This window comes from Equus caballus, chromosome 26, assembly GCF_041296265.1.
Source record: "Equus caballus isolate H_3958 breed thoroughbred chromosome 26, TB-T2T, whole genome shotgun sequence".
In the NCBI taxonomy this organism is placed as follows: Eukaryota; Metazoa; Chordata; class Mammalia; order Perissodactyla; family Equidae; genus Equus; species Equus caballus.
In genome coordinates this window covers 46,124,609-46,143,691 of record NC_091709.1, presented here as the reverse complement: position 1 = coordinate 46,143,691, position 19,083 = coordinate 46,124,609, and the positions used below count along the sequence as shown (strand labels likewise).

The 19,083-nt window shown below is 55.9% G+C and overlaps 1 protein-coding gene and 1 long non-coding RNA gene across 2 annotated transcripts in view; both read right to left on the bottom strand.

The window, feature by feature from the left end:
- AGPAT3 (1-acylglycerol-3-phosphate O-acyltransferase 3) overlaps positions 1-5,129 on the bottom strand; it is a 98,339-nt gene extending 93,210 nt beyond the window's left edge. Inside the window, exon 1 of the mRNA XM_023630260.2 lies at positions 4,989-5,129. The gene's annotated coding sequence lies outside the window, so the exon portion shown is untranslated. The remainder of the gene's footprint in view (positions 1-4,988) is intronic.
- Positions 5,130-14,270: 9,141 nt separating this feature from the next.
- On the bottom strand, positions 14,271-18,699 carry LOC138920892 (uncharacterized). The gene is made up of 2 exons (XR_011432865.1): positions 15,316-18,699; positions 14,271-14,977 (listed from the first exon to the last, which is right to left on the bottom strand). It is a non-coding gene; the product is annotated as an uncharacterized lncRNA (long non-coding RNA).
- Positions 18,700-19,083: the final 384 nt, after the last annotated feature.

The window sequence follows — 19,083 nt, the reverse complement described above, 5'->3', positions numbered from 1 at the left end:
CAGCAAGGCCGGTAGAGAGCTGAGCGATCACGATGCTACGGGGCTGAGGGGCTGCCCACGCAGACACTGGCCAGTGGGACAGAGAACCATGCTCGATCCGGCCCACACCTGCCTTCTGCAGCCCACCCGCCTGCCTGGCCCTGGTCGGATCTGTGTTTACGAATTTCACATGTAGCTTTCTTTACCAAAAAAGAAACACTGAGACCTAATTTTCTAAATTGGGTCTAATCACTAAAATTTAAAGAAAAGAAGTGACAGGTACAAAGCAGTTGGGGAAAATGCCCTGCCAGCCTGGAGCTAGACCTGAACTGTGGGCTACCAACATGTTTTCTAACCAGTGTTTCCAGAACGTCAGTTGTAGTCATGCACCCCTGAGTTAGAGAACAGATGGGCTGGCGCTGGCCTCCACTTGGAAGCCCTCGGGGTCCCCTTCATCCCTGACACCCTCTTCCGTCCACCAGCTTACTGCGGGGTACAGCGAAGGAGCTAACAGAGCGGCTCAAGGAGACCTGCAGGAACCATCAGAGCTTTTCTAACGCTAAACCCAAACTCCACCCGCGCCACATGACGATTAACAGCTGGGACTACTTTTACAGTGTCTTCTGTTTTTGTGGACTTCGCAGTCACTGGCCTGGTCTCTGGGACAGTCACAGAGCTTTGTCACTCAGACCTGCCTCAAGAGGGAACCTGCCCCATGGTGAGACTCCAGGTGAAGCACCTCTGGCCCCCACCCCAGCACAGGGACAAGCTGAGACCACACTCCAACGGGCAGCTTGAGGGGGCACTCAGGCAGGGCCCGGTCTGAGGGATGCAGGGCCCCTGGGGGTGAGATGATCCTGGCCTGAGGACCCCAGGCTCTTCCTCCCCAGTCCTCCACCCTTCCCGTCCCCCCTCACAGAGGTCAGACCAGCATGGCAGTCCGAGGGCTCTCCCCGCCTCCTCCCACCCCCTCCCTTCAGCCTCCACGTAAACCTCTTGGCACTTTTCATCTTGGCACCTGCCTCCCATATAACCCAAACTGATGTGTCTTCATTTACCAAGTTGACTTCTGTCACATTTTGGCAAAAATCGCTGCGATTAAACCATATCTTGCAAGGTACACCAACGGATCAATTTCTCTCTGAACGTAAGTAAACATTAAGTGTATCTTCCTGATAGAAGACACATTCCTTCATTCAATCACTCCAGTTAGACCGGGACAAGGGTCTAAGTCAGAAATCAATCTATGGAAAGCTTAACCCAATCATCACACATTCTGTATATTGAATCAACAGCTCTTCATTTTCCTCCTACCAAGTATATAAAGAAAAGCTGAGCACAAATGAATTTGCAGAAACGGAATTTCTTTTCCTCCCGATTCCACACTGTATCTAGCACACATCTATCGTTTCAGGTGGGATTTCTCATTCCCCGGTCCACTGAGTGTAAGCTTCCACAAGTGAAAAGTTTTAAAATGAATACTTCCGTGAAGCCAGTCACTTTGTTTCTATTTTAAAAGGGTGGATTTTCATATCCTGGGTTTTCAGAGCCTCAAGGTGGTTTGGACTCAAGCAGACCTTTGTCAACCGCTTGCTAGCTGAGCAACCCCGGCCAAGCTCCCTGACCTCCACTTCTCCTTCTGTGTAATGGGCAACACCACTGTCCTTACAGGGTCGTTTTAAGAATTAACAAAATAAGCACATAAAACGTCTCACAGAGGCGCAGTAATTGTAGCTGTTATTATAAAATAATGAGCGAAGCCTAAGTTACAAAGCAGGGGACACATTTAACATCGGCATATACATATAAAGTTTCCAGGTCAGCACACGACAGGGTGAAGAGAAAAAGACCACCTCGGGAGCTCCAGACTTTAGCTCCCCCACATGGTTTGCGACCACCTGGGAACACCATCACCAGGGAGCGAGAGATCCGGGGAAAGGTACTTCCTCCCAGCAGCTTGTTACCACCAATCATGGTAAAAGTCACTGCTTCTGATCTTTATTACCGACTTCACCCACCCACTTTCAGAAAGGAATGGAGACGGTCCACATCAATGATGCATGGCCTCCCCGAGTCGCCTGGGGACAGACCTCTCGGCTGCTGGCATGCTGCCCCCGCCCTGAGCGCCCGGCTTTAGCTTCTACCCTAGGTGATACAAAGTGCTCCGGCCAGGTGGAGGAATCCTGCCCGTCTCGTGTGGAAGGACATGTGTTTCTTCAATTTGCTAACACTAACATCTACAACGGAACCTATCTGAGCCCTTCCAGCTATGCCCGGGAGAAGGCGGGGCCCATGAGACCACAGCAGCCGGGCCAGCTCGGCCTCAGCCCTGCAGGGAGGACCTGGGCCAACTTTCCCATCCACTCTGCTCCTCCACCTCCATAGCGAGACACACAGAGGCCGTCCCAAGATTACTGCTGCTTCAGCCACTCGCACTTTGCTCGGCAGGGAGAATCAATACACGGCCGGGGCTAGGGAGGCACACTGAAAGGAGCTGTTTTATTTTGGAAGTTAGAAAAAGTTTGTCCACCCAAGTGATCTGGTCTGCCCCTTTTCACCCCGCTCCCCTGGTCCCACGACGTAAGGCTAGCTCCTGACGCGTGGGAGAGCCGTCTGTGAAAACTGAGTGATGCAGTTACCTGCTGAAGGCTAGCTCACAAGTCGGCATGCCCAGAATTTAAACTGAGGCCCACAGACTCCCATCTTCTCGGACCCATCAGTCTGCTAAAAGTCCGTACATTTTTAGCTCTGGTCAAATCAGAAGTAGGAGGGAAATGTTGAAATCCTCATAAACAGGGAAAATGAAAAACAGAAGTGGTGTTTGAGAAGAGCCATATTTACTGGGGTTTTGGGGGAAGAGGGTCTGGCTAACTTGTCCAGTCCCATTTCACCCTGACGCGCATACCTTCCACTGACCCTCAGCCGCACCGAACCTGGGAGATGGGGGGGGGGAGGCTGACCATGTGGATAGGGCCCACACTGTTAGCGGTCCGCCCCTTGTCACCATCAAAATCCACCTCAGGCAAAAGCAGTGGCTTCCTCCTCCGTCCTTTTCTTACCTTTCTGGCCTTGTCAAAAACTAACATGTTACTGTAACAAGAAGCGGCTGATGGATTTCTATAGAGCTAAGCATTGGATGCGACTGGCCGTGTCGGCCTGTTTCCTTTTTCACGACTTGGAGAACCGAGCTCTTGCGTTGCTCCATCTTTTCACTGAGAAATTTACATTACCGTAAGGTTGGCCTGAAGCTGGTAAAAGAATTTCTCAGAAATCTCATGAATTTTACTTGTGATTAACCAAAGAACGCCTGAGGTTTTAAATGAGTTGTTTCAAGTTGTCAAGTGAAATGACTATGACTCAATCTGTCGTTCCTGAAACTGCTTCATAATAACCGTGTGTGCAGGCCCAGGGAGCATCTGGGCAACCTGCTAGAACCCACACTCGGGCGGGTGAAGCGTCAGTCCTGAATCTTCCTTCACCGTCCTACGACACCACTTCAACCCTGCTCTCGCACATTCTTGAGGACGCAGACCTCCTGGCAGAGATGCCCAGGGAGGGCCCCTCGCAGGCGGGGTGAGCAGCAGACTCCGGCCACTGCGGCCACTCTGCAGGCACGTCAAGTTTGGTTCAAAACAATAAGGCACATATGCCTTCCAAGTTATGTCAATGACAGGTAACTTCTTTTTTCAACAATGTAATTAAGAAGTTTCCTAAGAGGGCCCAAGAAATGGATACAGAAGTGAGTTGTAACAGTGGCTAACTGGTGGCTAATTCTGAAACCTCCTGGGGGAGAGGGGTGTAGTCAAGATCATGGGGGGGGGGGGGCGGGGAGTGAGGAAATGATCAAATTAGAGAATGTTCAGAATCTGACTGAGACCCCTTATGAAGCTTTTAAACAGAGAAAATGTTGATTAGCAATCCCTAAATGAGTACAATCAGCCTGCAGAGCTGTAATTAAAACACATAGGGGAGCTTCCGGTTTAGTCCCAGCACTGCTGGGCCCCACCAGCACCAGCACACCAGTCATCACCAGCCGCCAACACACCAATCAGGAATTTGGGCTCTGCGGTGATTTTGATTTTTAATATAGGTGGCCGCTTCTCCTTCCAGTCTGTCTCAAGGCCAACAGCCCTCATTTCTCCTCCTCAGAAGATCATATTTCCTACAAAAAAGAACCCAACAGCTCAAGGATTCTCTTAGACAGGACTTCTAACATTGTGCTTAAAAAACAAAAAAGTCTAGGAAGCCATTTGTAAAAGCATTTTGCCTATTCCACTGAACTTCTCTCAAAGTTAAAAAAAAAAAAACAAAAAACCCACAACACTGCACGATTTTTTCAAGGTAGCTTCAACTGCTAACAGTCCTCCTTTCCTGAGACCCCGGGGATCAGACCATCGGGGGTCCCCTGGGCGGCCCTGGGGTGGCGATGGTTCTCCTCCCAAACGGCTCATGGATCACTGACGGACCCCATCACCTGACTGGAACGGTGGAAATTCACAGCCGGCCTTTGGTCCCCACGCCAAAGTCAAAGCCCGGAGCTGGGCACACAGCGGCCCGGCAGTCGCACCTGCATGCAGCCCTCCCTCCCTCCGGGTCAGGGGCAAAAAGTGAAACTAAGCCGCGGCCGCCGCGGCCGGGTCGGGGTCGCCGCGCGGGCCCGGGTCCCCAGCGCCCCCGAAGCCGCGCGGGGGGCGCACCGCGCCCGCGGTGGAGCAGCGGCGCCCGGGCAGAGTCCGCAGGGAGAGGGAAGGGGTGTCGCGCCCTCCCTCGGCCCCGCCGCCGGTCCCTCCCGAGACGTCCCCCGCCCGCCGCCCCGGGCCCAGCGCGCCGGGCTGCAGCGGGCCGGGAAGTGGCCTGGGCCCCGGCCGGATAAGGCCCCGTGGAGGCCGGGGGGGACCGGGCCCGCGGCCCCCAGCGCCGGGCTCCCGCAGGCCCCGCGCCCGGCGGAGCGCAGCCGGCCCACTGCGGCCCGGGACCCGGGGCCGACCTCGGGGGGCCGCGCCGCTCACCTGCACCGCCGCCACCTGCTCGTCCCCGCGCGCGGGGCGCCGGCGTCGCCTCCGGGCCGCTCCGGCCGCTACGCTCCGGCCCTGGGCGCCCGGCCCTGCGTCGGGCCTCAGCGAGTGCGGCGCCCGCCGCCCCCGGCCCCCATCCCGCCCCGCCCGCCCGCCGCCCTCCGCCCTCGGCCGCGCCGCCCCGCCACTTCCTGTGCGCGGCGATCCCACAGTTCCGCCGGCGCGCGGGGCGGGGGACACGCGGGGGGGACTGGGGGACACGTGGGGGGACACGCGGGGGGACAGGGGGACACGTGGGGGGACGTGCGGGGGGGGACAGGGGGACACGTGCGGGACGCGCGGGGGGGACAGGGGGACGTGAGGGGGACTCGCGGGGGGACGGGGGAAACGTGGGGGGACACGCGGGGGAGACAAGGGGACACGCGAGGGATGAGGACACGTAGGGGGACGGGGGCATGGAAGGGGACGCGCAGGGCGGATGGGGGACACATGGGGAAACACGCAGGGGTGCCCGGGGGACACGCGGGGGGCCAGAGGAACACGCGCGGGGGACTCAGGAGGGACACGCGAGGTTGATGGGGGACACGCGGGAGAGACAGGTGGAGGAGGGCCTGGGCGGGGCGCTGGCAGGGAGGGGACGGGGCCAGGTTGGTAACGGACGAGGCAGGGATCAGGGCGGGCGGGGCACACTGGGTGCGGGACCCGAGAGGTCAGGCGAGGAGCGGTGTGGGCGGCGCAGGGAGGGGACGGGGGGTGGGGCAGGGGTGCCATGGTAGAGGCAGACCGAGGGGGAGACAGCGCCGTGGGCCGTGCGCACCCGCCTAGGCTCCCCGCATCTCCCCAGGAGTCCCCCCTGCGGGCACTGGGGGGTGTATCCGAGCATGAGCTCCCCCCACCCCGAATCTGGGTCGTGGGTCGTCGTCCAGGGGTCACCGTGGGGGTGGGGTCGTAGTAGGGACCATGCTCGGAGCCGGGTGCTCCGTGCCAGGATCGCTTTTCAGACCCACGCGTGGCGCCGTTTGACTTATTTATAGCTGGCGCCAGGCTGGCAACATTGTAACGGTGTTTGATATGGAGGAAGCTTCCCCGCACCGGGGTGGCGGGGGCTGGGAGTAATGTGGGGATTCACCCTAACTTGGCCTCTGCGGCGGCACCCCTACACCCGCGATCACTGACCACTGTCCCCTTCTGGCCCAAGAGAGTCACCCCAGCGGCCAGACAGGGCCACCTGTGTCCCCCACGGGCCACCTGCGGGGGGTTGAGTCTGGAACCAGCCCAAGAGAGTGCGCCAGGCAGGACTGTCCTGCTCTGGGTCCACTCTGCTTTCTCTCCCTGATACCTCATGTGACCTGACACTGCTCCGGTCCTCCGGCCAAGCTGGACCTCCTGAGTTGGAGAAGTTTCATTTGAAAACTGTTTAAAATCCTAGGTGCCCTTATTGTCTGCTGTGCCTTATCTTAAGCCTCCTCGAATTATTTCGGAAAACACCTAGACTAGAATAAAATAAAATAAACATATGTGCACCTGCTCTGCTCCCAATTCCCTTACCTTTGAAAAAGAAGTCGCAGTTTGCAACGCTGGTGGAAAGTTACTATTTGTAAGACCTTCGACCCTGTGTGGCTTCTTCCAGCCATCCGGCCCACAGACACCCGCAGATGTGTACACGAGGGTGTTCTTGCAGCAGATAAGTACAAAAAACCTGACAACAACCAAAAGAGACTGGTTTAATAAACTCCAGAATATTCCTTTAATAATGTTTTTAATTTAAAACATTAAGAAAATTTAATGTGGTAATTCCATATATGCTAATATTACACAATCTCCAAGGTCTGTTAAGTTAAAAAATGCACAGGCGATGCAGTGTGTATACAATGACCCCTTTCCTGTATTAAAAAGGAATATATGCATATACACATCCAGAAGACTTCCAAAAGTATCAACATGACACTGTTATTGGCTGGAGAGGAGTAACTTTTTATTGAGTGCCAGGTGGTAATGTCTAAATTTATCAAAGGCACACACTTCATAACTACTTGTTAAAAACAAGGTAAAATGGACCTCATCATTTAGACATTGGATGGCTCCTCATAGCTACTTTGAATTTTTAGATTAGCTCGAAGTACTGCGTTTGTCTCGACAGCATAAAGCATCATCAATATGATCTAACCTATATTCAGTTAGAATCTGTGACCCTTCAGACCTGAGCTGAGCAGGAATTTGCCTCTGGAAAAGCTCGGCTGAGCATAGGAGCAGAGTAACGTGTAAATGGGACGGGAAGTCAGCCGACCAGCCCTAACCCGCTGACGGGGCCGGTGCAGCCCAGACGCTCAGATTAATGGGACGTGGTCATCACCAGGACGAACCTTGAGCTTAGTGTATGTGCGCGTCATTTCACCTGCTTATCAAAACCAGGCCAGGCGGTAGAGATGACTGGCACCCCGGTCTGCATTTGCAGAAACTGAGGCACAAGAAAGCTCCATACATTTTCCACCAGTCTACAGGCAGTGGCAGAGCCAGCAGCCCGGCTCCAGGACTCGGCCACTGTGCTGTAGCTTTTCTCGTGGCCCCAGGAAGGATGTTTACTTGTTAGGACAGAAACTCGGGTCCCCAGGCTCTTAAATTAAAATGAGGAAAGGAAAATTCCTACCCAGACTGTCATTTGGCCCAATTTGCAGAGAGAAGGGGTTTCTGCAATGAATGAAAAGAAGAAAAGTGGTATTTGAGTACCTACCATGAGCGTGAGCGAGGTCCTGGGAGAGGGACCCCCCCCCCCCCAGTTCATTATTTTTTCTAGTTCTCAGAAGGAACTTGCTGGCATCGCATTTCACAGGTAAGTAAACTGGAGCCCGAGAGCTGATCCCAAGGCACAAATGACAGACAGCTGCCCACCTCCAAGCCCATAGGGGGGTCTTCCAGTTCAGAGGCGCTCTCATTGGAGAACTGGGAAGGCCCAGGTGCAGGGAGTGAAGGTGTGGGCTCTGGGTGGGTCCGGAGAGAGGACGGCCTGGTGGGCAGACGGCCCAGGGAAGGCTTCCCCGGGCAGCTGGACACGGCCATCAAGCTGTTGCCACAGCCCAGGGAACTGAGACCCAAGGCACAGAGCCGGCCTGTGACCTTGGACAAGGTCATTACCCCTTCAGGTCTTAGTTCCTTTTCTGTGAAACAAGCAGTTTCCCACTCCAGACTTCACTGATCCCCAAGAGCGTGTCAAGAGAGTCATGGCCGTGGGGGCGACTTCAGGCATTTTTAACAGACTAAGGCACATTTCGATGTAAAAATTGACCAAAACTAAAAATAAGAATTTTGCTGGAAATTTGTAACCCTAGCAGGTTAACACCAATCTGAAATGGGCAAATGTTACATGTTTTTGATTAACACATAATAGGAAAACAGTGACGACAAATGCAATTTTTTCAGAAGACAAACTATTTTAAACACAGGCTTCTACAAGGGCAAAAACTACAAAAGGGATTTTCTGCGGCAGAGAGACTGGAAGCCCCGGGACACACCAAGACCCCACCCTCCAGTGGCTGTTGAGAAACCATGTTCAGTCTGGAGGGGCCGAGTCAGACGGGATTGTTGACATCCCTCAGACATCCAAGGGGCAGCTGAGAATACAGGAGTGGTGTGCAGGGGGCACTGGAGAGAAGCCTGGCCTGCTCAGCATGGAGGTCAACGTCAAGGTCACAAGAGCAGGTGAAGCCAGTGCCCAGCCGAGGATAGGCCTCGGGCATGTGTCCAGCACACAGGGAAGCCGTGTGTGCAGGGGTGAAGTCCTGGGTTTGAATCCGGGCTCTATCTCGCATTAGCTCTGAGAGCTGGTGCCCCACTCTGCCAAGTGAGGATAATAGTGACTTCCGCATACGGTTGCCATGTTGCGGGCACTGAGGACCTGGGACCTGAGCTCAGGGCCTGCTCCCACGAGAGCCGCCTAGCTGTTGGCTGCAGACTGTCATCAATGTCCTTTAATGAGTCCCATGGTAGCTTCAGGGGGTGGTAGAGATGGAGGGCAGCTGGGTCAGAGGGTAGCCCGAGGAGCAGAGACAGAGAGACCAGAACCGGGCTGTGGGGCACAGCCCGAGGACCCCTCCCCAGGCAGCCCCAGCAAGTCCGAGAGGGCAGGGTACCAGGGCCGGTCTGCCCCTGACCCGATGCCCCTGACAGGCAATCTTTGCTCTGAGCCTTGTCAGTTGCATCGAGGCCTGAGGCCCCAGTCCTCAGGTCTGCCCAGTCCTGCCCCCCTTTATCTTTCACAGGCGTCACAACATCCCCCGGAGCCCCTTGCCCACTAAGCTCCCTCCTTGCCCGTTCTGCCTGGAGGCCCCACCCAACACAGGAGCCTGCAAAAGAGACCTCGCTCCCCTTTCACTTCGAAGTGCCTTGACCAGGGCACTCCCAGGGCCGCACCCAACTCTGCAGGCGGAGGTGGGCCTTCTGTGCCCGTGCGCGTTCTTCTCGCCTGAAGGCCCACGGGTCTCGAAATCAGTAAAGTGGTTGAGGCTCCTCGTAAAGGTGGAGCCAGTACCCTGGGCAGGCTTCTGTCCACAGGGTTGGTGCACAGGAAATACACAGTAAACATGACCTCTCAAAGGAAGGTCTCCCCCCCGCCTCCACCCCCACCCAGACACATACGTACTCAAGCAAAAACTTCAGTTTTTTTCTTTGCACCAAATTGCTTTTCAAATTATTCTCTGAAGTTAAAAAAAAAAAAAGTACATGCAGTTTCTGAAAATTCACCTGTTCGGATCTGGTATGTCCGATGCATGTGGGAGAATTCCAACCCATCTCACAGACCCACCGTGTCTCCTGATTCCTAAGAGGAAAATGTCTCCGGGAGGACCAGGTGGATTCACACGGGAAAGCCGGGCTAGACTTTTCTCTGAAATTCTGCCCCTGGTCTGTCGTCTGCAAGGCCACCTCCCAGAGGACCTCCGTGCTCCTAAGGGGCGCCCTCCCAGCCTCTCCCATCGCCACCCTTCAGTGTCCTCCGAGCGCTTGTCACCATCTGAGTTCCTGCTTGCTTCCTGTTCCTTGTCTTCCACGGGCGACCCAGCAGGGCCCTAGAACAGAGGCTCCCTGGGAACAGCGCCCCACTGGCCGTAGCCGCCGCCCCAGCCCCTGGGCAGTGCCTGGCTTCTGTGAGGCTCCCGCCACCATCTATGTGAAAGGACGCAAACGCGCTTTCGCAGGTGGAAGGCTGTGCAGCAAATGCATCCTGGAGACCTCTGGCTGGCGGGTCTGTGGGGAGGAGCATGCTCTGAACTTCACATCTTGCATTAGTTTGTCAGGGATGCAGGAATGTGTCACCGACTGGGCAGCTTAAACAACAGAAACTGCCTGCCTCACAACTCTGTAAACAGAGGTCTGAGATCCAGGTGTCTCAGGGCTGGTTCCTCTGAGGCCTCTCTCCTTGGCGTGTGGATGCCGGCTTCTCCCTGCGTCCGCGCGCGGCCGTCCCTCTGTGCGTGTGTCCTGATCTCCTCTTCTCATAGGGACACCAGTCGTGGTGATGAGGGTGCATCCTAATGACCTCATTTAACCTCAATCACCTCTTTAAAGACTCCATCTCCAAATATAGTCAACTTCTAACATGTGGAATACAGGACCTCAACATATGAATTTGGTGGTGGCATAGCCCCCCCAAACACTCAGCCCATAAGATGTGGATTCTCTCTCTCTCTCTTTATTATTTTTTGCAATACACACGTCTTACTTATGTAACACTGAAAGGCATTTTAAAGTAACCTGTGTCTTCTAAACGTAAGGATGGGGGGGGGGGGAAGCAGAGCTGTACCCTGAGGAGCTGCCGTCTGAGAAAGCAGAAGCGCCCACAGGGGAAATGGGAGGCTCATTAGCGGGTCAATTAGCAAGTTCCTTCTTTCCCACCCACCCGTCCACTGCTGCTGGGCCTCACATCTTTTTCGAACAGGATTTCAAGGGACTTTGGAGTCTGGTGGGAAAGAGAAGACAAGAACAGGAGTAACAACAATTTGAGGACAAGAGCAAACCTCGGACACTGTCCCGGGGTCACCTTCAACAGGCAGAGTCCCGGCCCCCTGCCGACCGGAGACTCAGAATCAGGGCCAAGAATTCCGATGTAATAATAATGACGACAAGAACAGTGAAGGCAGCAAGGACAGCCAACGCCTGCTAAGCGACCTCATGTGCAGCACCAGCCTCGGTGCTTTTTACGTAATTTCCCGACATCACTGTGAGGTCCGGACTGTTGTGCTCCCTGTTTTCAGGTGAGGAAACTGAGGCACAAAGAGACTGAGCAACTTGCCCGAGGTCACACAGTGGGTGGCGTCAAAACCCGTCCCTTGGGCTGGAGAGCTTGTTGGCTCAACTCCTTGGGAACAGCTGGAATAAAAGTAGAGGAGGCAGCACCTCCACCCCGGGCGGAAAACCCTCCCAAGTCAGAGCTGCCAGCCACTTGCCAAGCACAGAGAGCCTGGACAGAGAGCGGCTGAGAGGGAAGGGATGGGGAGGCGGGGGAGGCCCTGGCATGGAGGTCAGCCTGGAGGTCGGCCTGGACCATCTTGACGCCCCTCTCAGCCTTAAGGCTCCAGAGAAAGCTGGATTCTGGTCCTCAAGTAGGATGCCTGCTGGGGAAGAGGTGCCGACCCGTCTCCCATCCCTCCCAGAGATGCGCAGCCCCTCCCGCAGTGGCCACATCCCTGCCGGCATTCCCAGCTTCACAGCTTGTGACCTTGGCATGTTTGACTCCTGGAGGAACACGGGAATCAGAATTCCTGGTGCAGAGTTGTTGTGAGGGTGAAATGGAAAGTACCCACTACTGTCGCTGCCAGGAGACCTTACGAGCACCAGCTACCCCACCCCTACCCCCGTCCTTCAGGCCCCCTCCGCTCTGGCTGTGGCTCTTGGCCTTGAAGCTCCCAGCAGGTCTGGAAAGAAAGTCCGGCTGTGCGTCTGCAAAGGGAGCTCCCGGGGTGGGAGTGGGGGGTGTCCAGCAGGTCCCAGGCATGTGTGATGTCACCGTGAGCACCACCCAGCGGTGGGCTTTGACAGTCATTACTCAAGACAGCAAGGCTGGTGTTCATGGAGCGCCTATGAAGCACCTGCTCCCAAACAGGCTGGAGCCCCATTCCAAGTGCCAGGCCAGTCGGGGGCATCCTGATAACCTGCCTTGCTGGGCCTGTTCCCCAGGACACTGGATCAGGGTCCACGCCTCCAGCCACTGCCCCTGCCAGGGCCCCCAGTACCCCATCCCCATCAGGCGTCTTTGCTGTGCAAAGCCACACAGTGAGGGCCACTCCGCACCACATTTCCTCAGTGGTGGCCTTGAGGCATCTGGCGCCCCCCCCCCCCCCCGAGGGGAGCTGGCTCCATGGCCCCGCTTGGCCCTGCCATTGCCCAGCTGCAGCCAATGGCACAAATAGTCCCAATACCATTCAGCTCCCCCTGTCATGGGGGGCACCCTCCTCCACTCCTTGAACCTGGGCTGCTCTTGCGATTCTCTTGAGCCAATGGGATGACAGCAAAGGCAGCACCAGATGTGGCTCCAAAGAACGCCCCTGAACTCTATGCTTAAAAGTGGTTAAAATGATAACGCGCTTATGTTGCGTGTACTTTACCACAACTTAAAATAAGAGAATGAATTTTTTTAAAAAAAGAAGTGGCTTTAAAAGGACCTGCTCTTGGTGACCGTGTCATCCACCACATGAAGGGCTAGCCTGCTGGATGGTGACAGGCAGACAGCTCAGTCACCCTGTCACCCCAGCTGACTGTCTGCCCACCACATCATGACGGTGAGGCCACTGACCACCAGCTGACTTCAGATGCTGGCGAACCCAGCCAAACCAGCAGAAGAACTCGCCCACTGAGCCCAGCCTGATGGCCAAGCCACAGAATCATGGCTAAATAAACCGTTATTTTAAGCCACTCAGTTTTGTGCTGGTTTGTTACACGGCCGTAGATAACTGAGACACCAGCTAATTTCCCTCCGTCTGCCAGCTCATGCTGAGAGCTCTCAGCATGCTCTCCCTCTGACATCGATGGGGAAGAGATAACTAACACCTTAGCTTTCTGTGACTCACCTCGTTCTTTCCTAGCTCCGATGAGTTGATAGCTTTCAAATTGCTGTAGCATTCGAGCGGCCTTAATGTTGATCTAAAAGGAAATGAAACCCGTGCTGTTCATTTATCCTGACCCCACTGGGAGGCGGCTTGAATCATGGCTCCGAGACTTGTAACTTTATAGAATATGATGTAGGGAGCCTCTGACTGGGCTGGTTTTCAGAACATGCTGAACTAAATTACTGTACCTTGTTGACGGTTTTGCCTGAGCGAGGATAAAGTTGGGAATCGGGTGGGATTCCCATTTGCTGTACAACCCAGCTGGGCCGCAGACCGCCCTCCAGCACACACGGCCCCCCGCATCAGCTCTAGACAGAAACCCCGCCGCTGAGACGATGCCCACGGTGAGGAACGGAGCGCCAACGCTTAGGCATGACGTGCTACCCACCCAGCACTGAGCCAGGAGCTGGGGGCGGAGAGGTAGATTCTACGTGGTCTCTGCCCACCCTGGCGGGGGGGGGGGGCGGTGCCCAGTCCCAGCCTGGGGCGTGCCCCACTCACCAATACAAGAAGTGTGATCAAACAGGCACAGAGTGCAATGAGAGAGCAGGTTCGGGAAAGATGGAAATGGACCCCCAGGGTGGAGATGGTCTCGTTAGGTTTCGGATGTGGAATGTAACAGAACCTTGAAGGACAGCTGAGAACATGCCTGGAGGCAGAGTGTTTGGGTGGAAAGGGCAGCAAACACAGGGCTGTGCTTGCGTCTGTGTCACCCCAGGCCCAGGCTGTCCGGCCTCTGCACCCCTCAACATGCACACACACAAGCACACGCTGCTCTTGCTGAAGGTGCGAGGGACGGCCACAGAGCCAGAGTCCTGGACACTGTCCAGTGTCCTCCTAGTGGAATGGCACCACACACAGTGACACTCACATACTAGCAACAGCTGCTCTCCGCTGAGCACCTGCTTGTCCTGGTTCCGGCCGGGTCCTTCCCTGCCTGCATCTCTTTCATCCGCACAGGCCTACGAGTCCACACGACACTATTCCCATTTTATAGATGAGAAGAATAAGACCCACAGGCTGACGAGCATGCTCCTGTCCTTGCAACCAAGAGTCAGATTAGAAGCTTCATTTGGAGTGAACGCTAGTTGATGGGAAGGACATAAAAACGGAGGAAACATCTTCCCTCTGAGTCAAACCATTTTGGCTGCGAGTTTGGGACCAAAACCTGTCGACTTCATTTAAAAAACATTATTATTCATAATTTTATTGAGACATTTTATAGATCATACAATGCACCCATTTCAAGTTTGCCGTTCAATGGTTTTTAATAAATTTCCCGAGCTATGTGACCATCACAAGTCCGTGTGGAACATCCCCACCTCCGGACTCCATCCTTCTTGCGTGTTTCCTGTTAATCCCGTGAGCCCCGGCCATCCCACCATCCCACCGCCTCAGGCAGCCACTCATTTACTTCCCATCCCTAGAGATTTACCTATTCTGAGCATTTTGCAGAGCCTACCTTTTGCAAGAGTTCTGCACATCTGAAATCTCAGCATCCGCCCCACTGGTCACTGCCTCCTTGCCCCGTGGGCAGGAGGGGGCCCCAGACATGGGAGCGATGGCTGCTCTCTGCACCACCCCTCCTTCTACGTGGCCCACCTGTCCTCTCAGGCTTTAAGAGCATGTAGTGAGGTCCACGGCCCCGTGGCCACAGCAGGCTTCCCCTGGAAGGCAGTGACGCTGAATTTTGGGTCTCCATCTAGACCACGGGAAGTGTTTCGGGGGCCGCGGGATGGAGGAGGTTGGGCACATCTCCTGAGCACGTCCTCATGGCCGAGTGTGACTCCGAGGGGAGGGGACGACCACAGACTGCAGGGCCCACCTGGGCTCTTGGAGCCGCGTCCTGGCACGGCAGCTGGAGCCAGGTTCAAATGGAAGCCGTCCCTGAAGAGGAGGGGCATTGTGAGCGGCTTCATCCCCTTGAACTTTATCTAAACATAAGCTCTCACCCCACTTATCGTTTCTCCCCAAGGTACAGCAAATGCATGCTCATTTTCTGTGACTGCCACGGAGGAAGTGGACAGATAGGGGTCTGGTACGCCAGGGTGGCTTGGGCAGCCCGGCTCGAAGCAGATCCCAGTAACACGCAGACCCTTCATTCTGTGCAGATAATAAACTACAAGGTACCTCCCTCCGTGGCACCTCCCCCCTACACCTCTGCCCCCTCCCAATGCCACCACCCCACCTGTGTCTCTGTAATGGCCGTTTGGGCCTCGCCACACCTTGCATTTCAGCACATCAGCGTCCGTCCGTGTGCTGCTGCTGGATTCCTTCATCTTCCTAAGGGGCAGGCTGGCTGGACCCTGCCACGCCCAGAAGCCGTCAGGAACCCCCCTGCCTGTGGCCGAGGGTCACACCCTCACCCTGTGGTCCACGCTCTCCGGGCTGGGCTCCTGCTTGGCCCGTTGGAGGTCCCAGAACACAGAACTGAGAGAGGCTGGAGCGCAATGCTTCATCCTGGAGGTTCCTTCCCTGGGCAGCTGGAGGGAGGGAAAAGGAAGTGAGGCCGGAGGGACAGGACGGGCGGGAGGAATTCGGGGTGCCATCCACACTGGCTGCTCTGTCTCAGCGCCCAGGTTAGCTTGGCTCAGACAGAGTATACGGAGAACTTGTGCCCTGAGGTGTCCACGGAGGCAGGAGGAAGAGGGAATTGACCCCTGGACTCCTTCCTGTCCCCCAAAGCAGATGCAGATGCCCCGGCTCAGCTCCTCGGGGTCGACCTCAGCCACGGAGAGCTGCCTCACAGCCGTCATGAGGTTGCTGGGCACGGGGCGAGGGGTTGAGCCGAGCCATCCCAGCCCAGCTTGGGGCACCCTGACGGTCAGTGTCCATCTGGAGCTCCTGGTGCATCGCACTTCACTCTCTTCTGCCCCAGCCTCCTTCCTCCGCCTCCCTTCGCAGGTGTGGATGCCAATGCACCTGCAGCTGCAGCGAGCACACCTCAGCCAGGCCCAAACTGCGTCCCCCAGAAGCCGTAGGTGGAAGCCCTGACCCCCAGGACGTCAAGATGTGCTCCTGTCCCCCCAACCTGCCCTTTCTCGCCCCGTTGAGTGGCTCTGCCCACCAGCGTGGCCTCAGCCTGCTCTGCCTCCACTGCAGTCAGTGGGCGATGCCCACCCCCAGGGAGCTCCCTCATTTTTCCACTGAGCACATGCTCACTGGGCACCTCCTGAGAGCTGGGGCCTCCAGGGCAGGTCGAGGCCGGCAACCCCCTCGGGCCCCCTGGCAGGTGGGCAGAAGGACGGCGTCAGACCCCACACATCCTCAAGGTCCCATGCTTTGCGATCCTCGCTCTGGGACTTGATGGTTATGGAGAGACCCAAAACATGTCCACACAGCTAAGACTCCAGCACGACAGGCCAACACCGACGACCAGGGCAAGCGGGTTGAGCTTTGTCGTCAGCCCAGGTGCTGGGCTGAGCACAGTTTTTGTGTACAGTGCGGTGGCTTACTGCAAATTGACAGAGTAAATAAATTGCTGAGGGAATGTTTAAAATACCGGAGGACAATTTTCAAGCAATTTAGAAGCAATCTTCTCACAGAAACTGAAATGCTAATTATAAATAATTATGATCTATTTCCTGAAATAATCAACACTGTTATACTGGTCTGAGCGGTCGGTGTCTGAAGGAAGAGACTGCTCCCCAGGCGGCGGCCGCATCGGCAAGCTGGCCTCGGTCTCCCCGCCCAGCCGTGGGTTTCACTAACTCGAGCAGGGTTCCTCCCGGCTCCTCCCAGCAGCCTCTGCCCTCTATTCTCTCCTCTCTCCTGGCTCTGGCAAAAACTAACATATACCCCCCTGAAATGTGTTCCTCAGAACTTCAACAACCTGTTTCCACCCTGTCTGGGCCTGTCTTCTGGGTTTGAACCCTGGCTTTGCAATTTACAGCTGTGTGACCTTAGGCAGGTTTCTTAACCTCTCTGTGCCTCAGTTTTCTCATTTCAAATGGAGATGATAAAAGTACCTACTTCTTAGGAGGGTTGCAAGGACCAAAAGAGATCACGTCCACAGGGCCTTACACAGTGCCTGGGGTGGGGTAAGCGCTGAACAAAACCAGCTGTGTTGGCAACGTTTGGGGTCGGGTGATGACAATCTCTATCTGCTCCTCCTCCCTCCACTCAGCATGGAAGGTCAGGGATGAGTTTTATAATCTGAATTATTTATGAATTTACCTGTTCGATTCTATAAAGCAGTTGTTCTAAAAAGCTGGACCCCAGGGCCGGCCCGACAGCAAGACCTGGGCATGAGGAAGCACATTCTCAGACCACATCCCAGAGCTGCTGAATCAGAAACCCCGGGAGGGGGCCCCGCGATCTCTGTTTTAACGAGCCCTCCAGGGGATTCCGAGACACGCTCGAGTTTGAGAACTGCGGCTATACAGGCTCTATATTAACAAATAAATAAAAATAAATTCAGCAACCCAGGTTGCAGGGTTTCACAAGAAAAGGAAGCAGAGATGTCTGTCCCTTCTCTTCCTATACCAGACAAGATGACTTATTTATTACGCTCAGACGGCCACACACAGCCCTGTTCTGACCCTGAGCCCCCAACCAAGCCCGGGGGAGTGTCCTGCGGCCGCCGTAATCAATGACCCCGGGCGGGGGAGGTGGGGGCACAGACAGCAGTGTTACCCCTTCACCATCCCAGAGGCTGGAAGCCCAAGGGACTGGAGCCTTGGCACCAACTTGGGAGGGCTCCGAGGGGCCTGCCCCATCTCTGTGGCCCCTGGGGTCCACGCAGTGACTTGGGCCCAGCAGCCGCTCACCTCAAGGCCAAGGAAAGTTTCCTGACAAACCCAGTGTGACCCAGCGAGGCCCCAGCTTTGTGCTAGTGGGGCCAGGACCCAGCCCCAGGAGCCCCAGGGCACAGGGTCAGCAGTTCGGCTTCTATGGGAGGAACCCGGAAACCAGAAAGGGAAGCTGGTGGCCCTTGGCTTGGACAGCGGTGAAGCCGAGGGCAGAGAGCTTTGATCTCAACCTTCCCCTGGCGGAGTGGGTGAGCCAGGCTCACAGGAGCTGCAGGAACAGGCCCACCTGAGGCCCGAGAAGGTCACCCACCAGGAGGCCTCCCAGGCCTGTTGCCAAAGCCAGGAGGGTCATCCACGGGGCGGGTTCTTTTGGAAATGTGTTTGCATTTACACCACCGGCTTCCTGTTTCCCTTGCTGCCTCCAGATCGCTCTGTTTCGATTCTGCGGCCTTGAGTAAGAGGACAGGTTTACAGGATTTGCTTGCCGGGTGCTTCTCCATCCCCGGGCGTGTTTGGGGGATGGGGATCAGGGCAGGATACGCCAAAAAGCCATTTCCATGAGACAAAGTGCCTGAGTATGACTTTCCTGGGGCTGCCGTCACCAACCGGGTGCCTTAGAACCACCGAGATTTATTCTCTCCCAGTTCTGGGGGCCACGAGTCTGAAACGCAGTGTCGCAATCCTACCGGATGCTCTGGGGGAGGGCCCTTCCCACCCCTCGCAGCTCTGGTGGCCCCAGGCGTCCCTGGCTCATGTCAGCATCACCCCCTGCTCCACCTCCATCGTCACGTGGTCCTCCCTGTGTCCGTGTCTTCACTCGGCCTCCACCTTGGGGCGCCGGTCAGCGGATTAGGGCCCACCCCGCTCCAGTCTGACGTCATCTCAACAAACTACAGCTGTGATGACCCAGCTTCCAAAGACGGTTGCAGTCACAGGTACCGAGGTCACGACTTCAACAGGTCTTTTTGGGGACACAGTTCAACCTCCCACACCTGGGAAATCCTAGACACAGCCTGACAAGTTGCAGCCTCACCTGGCCTGGGCTTCGCTGTCCAGGTGCAATCTCTGCACTCGTAGGCGATGACAAACACATGAGGGACACAAAACCCCAGGTAATGGGGCCTGGGAGGTCAGTTACTCCACAGGCCCTCTGTTCTAGAGCCCCCGGCCACATGGCTGAAGCAACTCCCAACCTGGGGGAGGGACTGGATGGGGCCCAGCTTATCAGACACACCCACACCC